The following is a 4,049-nucleotide window of genomic DNA, read 5'->3' on the forward strand; positions in this document are numbered from 1 at the left end:
GATGGTACAATGAAATAAAGTATTGAATGTCTTATTGAATAGATGAAATATTGAGTTCAATATAAAGGATTAAATATATAAAGGCGAATACGTATTTTCTATACCTTGTGGTATTTCATCATGGCCGGTATGACAGACTTTAACAGACTGTAATAGATTGGCTGGTTTTCTGTCTTTTATACCAATTCCTTTGGACAGCAGCAGTATGTGTTTGGCTATTTTTAGAATTGATGCCAAATTTATTTTTAGAAATGATGACATTTGAGAAATTGTTTTGTGTTTTGGTTGTAGGGATAAGATTTTTAAACCCCAGTAGGTGTTTGGCTGTTCTAAGAAATGATGACATTTGAGAAATTGTTTTGTTTTGGTTGTAGGGATATATAGATCGATGTATGGCCAAGAGGGAGAGAGAGTTGACTGAAATTTTTTTATTCACTTTTTGTAGTGAGTGACTGACAGAGAAAAGGAGAGAGAAGTTATGTATGTATGGCTTCAGTGACACACACACACAGAGACGGCGCGCCAACTTCAAAAGAACTTCCTCGATCCAATCGCGATCTCTCTGTCTCTCGCTTTTACGCCGACTTGAAAAGATACCCTCCCCACCCCACATATTTTTAAAAAATTTTAAACTCTACGGAAAGCGACGATGTTATTCACAAACATAAACAAAAACACGTGCACCATAGTTTGACAGCTACGGTACTCATACCGTAATTTAGCCAACTGTAAACTTAACTTGACTAGTGTTTGTGGGTTCTTCTATAGATCAAAGTATTCACATAAATATGTAGTCATTTTAATTTTTAACCATAGCTTAAAACTACTTTCATTTTGGTGATCTAGTAGTGATGATATTTGTGATGTCTTTTACTTCTATTCATAAATTATCTTGACGTGTTGTTTTCTTTGTTGTTTCGTATTTCATCTAAATAAAACTTGGTAGTAATAATAATTTCCAATTTAGGAATAATGGAAGCTTACAATTTCTGCTTTATGCTGTTTACACAATGAAATATAAGTTTTATAAGTTCATTATTTTCTGTTCTATTAAGGATGAGAATTGATGATTTGGATGTATTGCCTGTCAAATAATTTGGTCTGGATAGCTTTTGCCTTTATATTTGTCCTTATCTTGCTTATGATAGAGAAACAAAATCCAATGTTTATCATATTGTTCCTCAGCATCACTGAACCTAGACTGTTTGTTAGTGTGTGTAAAAATATTGAAGATAATATGATCTTCAATGAACATAACCCTAACTTTCAGAATCTGATCAGTAAGGAGTTGTAAAATTTGTGTTTAATGAAAAAGAAAATTTACAAATGACATTGTATACATAAGAGATAAAAGATACTAATTTTTCACGTCAAACTTGTATTTGGGAAAATTTTGCCAAGTACGGGAGGTGGGGGTGAAAGGTTTTTTTTTTTTAAATTTGTTTATGTAGAAGATACTTGCTCAAGGGCTGAGGAGTGAAAGTGAGTTTCATACCACAGGGTCAGGAAACAAGATTCTTAAACATACACATGAATACCTCTTTGGCATATCCAAAAAGTTATATTCTTACCAGTGACATTTTGTTCCATTGTACTTGTATGCTGAATTTGAGTTATAAGGAGCATATAGCCATTTCCTATTTTAAAATTTAAATTTTTGTAGTGGGTTTCCTGAAACTTCTAGTTAATTTAGAAACTCTTTTTGGATAGTTGATCATTCAATTTTGAATCAAGTACTGTTTCAAATGATTTGTAGCAGTGGTTCTTAGTAGAAGCTACTGCAAAAACTGTGTTGATGCCATCAGCTGCAACTGTTCTTTAGAACTAATATTACTCTTTCTGTGATTCTGATAGTTTTTCAGAAAGATTTGAGTAGACATTCCTTTTGGTTTGTGAGCAGATGATAGTGTTGTACTTACTGTTCCCATATTAATTCTTCCTCTTCATTTGGTTTGAATTTTCTATTGTCCTGTTGCAGTGACTTGTTTACAGATTGGCCAAATAACTGATAAGCAAATAAATTGTCTTTTGAATTGGCAGATAAGTGTAATTTCATTACATTTCCCCAAAGATATGAGGACTTAAGCAAATGTTCATCTGCTCTTGTCTCTCCTAAAACAACAGCCCATATCTGTCTGAAATCTCCAACAAAAAAGCAAGGATTTCCCCATTATCTTTTTGTTTATACATTGCCCTGTCCACTACTTCTAATATGACTTTATGAAACTTTGTGTGTTCATTCCAAATTATGAATTTGCAACTTCTTAGAACCTCTATTATCTCAGTTCCTTTGCTGATACTTTCCATAGCACTTTCATTTATTACCAAGTTGAAAGCATGCGCCGCCTTCTTTCTAGGTACATCAAGGAGAAATAGTTTACATTTCTGGAATTAAACTTTTAAGATAATTGTTAATTATGCTGTTATGATCAGGTAGCAGTTTTGTAATTTCAACTTGATTCTGAAGTTCTTATGTTATTGTCCCACACAGAATTTATTATGACACTTGTCAATGTGATTCCATTCAACATGAGGAAAGCAAAACCTTGGAACCTACTTTCCTTCCTTAAACAATACTTTGTGTTTAATGCCAATAAGTACTGAGTTGCAAATGGTTTTATTGTAGCAACCCATTATAATTGAATTTAAGCTTGATGCTTGGAGTCTTGACAGATCTGTAATTTTTCTACAATGCAAGTGACTGCTTGGGAAACCTAGGTGCTGTGAGCATCTTTCATTTATATTAGCGCAACAAATTGGTAGCCATTGGAGCATCAGATAGAATGCTATGTGTTATTTATTGTAACACTTGGCTTTTATCATTTTGGGCTATGAATTGGTGGAACTGAAATAATAGCAGGTTTAATGCCTTGTAGTATTTGTTCCAGCTGTTTGTGTTTGTTGTTCAAATCTTGTTATGGCCTACTTGGATGCCTTTAGCAGCATGCACTGTGTTGCAAGCATTTGAGTCTTATATCTGGTTTGAGGATGCCTTCTCTCCATCTAATCTTGGAGGGCCTCTGAAGAATTATGGGTACCGTCTGTCTTCCTTTTTAAAAAATATAAAAGAAGACAGACAGAAGCTTGTAATGTAAAAATAAATGAATGAAAGATCTCGTATAAAAAGGAAGTACTAGAATCGGCTTAAAGTAAAATTGAATTATAGTAAATTTATCTCTTAGCTGACTTATGAAAGTCTTTGGGACGGTGGTAAGTGTAAGTGTCACAAAAGTTTTATAATTATTTGTCCTTTGAAGCGCGTGGAGTTAGAAAGAAATGTGAAATAGTATCGTAGCACAGGGGAGGTAATTTGAAGCATTGACTTGGAACAATTCATGAATATATTTCGTAGTTCAATTAACATATTCAGTATGAAAGGTCACATTATGATTTTGTGTCTTCGTTTTGTTATATTTCATTATATAATGTGTTCGTCCTTCATTACTGCTTGAAAACCGGTGTTGGTTTCTTTACTTCCATAACGTAGCAATTCGACAAAATGAAGCGATAGAATAAGAACTGGGGTCGATTTGTGCGGCTGAACCCGTTGAAGCTGTGCCACAGCATGGCCGCAGTTTAATGACTGAAGACAAAATTGATGTATTGTAAAAAAAAATTTGTTTATTGTTCAACCCTAATTCGTCTTTAAAAACGAGTAGATTTAATTTAAAGGCAAGTAGGGCGTAAACCACTCTCATCCTATTTGTGAGAGACTGTAGTGTATATGTGAGTTGACATTTGGCTGCTATTTGTAATAAGGTTAAACTATGGTTCTTTTATGGGGTAATAATAACTGTAATATCCATAGGTATTAAATAAAGCGTTTGTGTGAAACCAGAATTTCATAACAAATTCAAACATGTATCTTGTTAGATGCAAGAAAAGAACCAAGAAAAAAAAAGCTCCTTGCTGGATCTGTACTTCGATATCATATACTGGTCCTCAGTTTTTGCTCTGTTGTAAAGTTTCTTAAGAGGTTATAATCTAATTTAAGGAATCAGATGCTACCCCCAGTGTGTTGTGTGTAACTCTCTCTTTCTCTCTAGATC

The 4,049-nt window shown here is 33.6% G+C and overlaps 1 protein-coding gene across 16 annotated transcripts in view; it reads left to right on the forward strand.

Annotated features, from left to right (window-relative positions):
- The window catches only part of LOC106877732 (uncharacterized), a 195,289-nt gene that overhangs the window by 87,608 nt on the left and 103,632 nt on the right, over positions 1 to 4,049 (forward strand). The gene's annotated exons all lie outside the window — the stretch shown is intronic.

The sequence above is a fragment of the Octopus bimaculoides genome, chromosome 3 (assembly GCF_001194135.2).
Source record: "Octopus bimaculoides isolate UCB-OBI-ISO-001 chromosome 3, ASM119413v2, whole genome shotgun sequence".
Taxonomy (NCBI): Eukaryota; Metazoa; Mollusca; class Cephalopoda; order Octopoda; family Octopodidae; genus Octopus; species Octopus bimaculoides.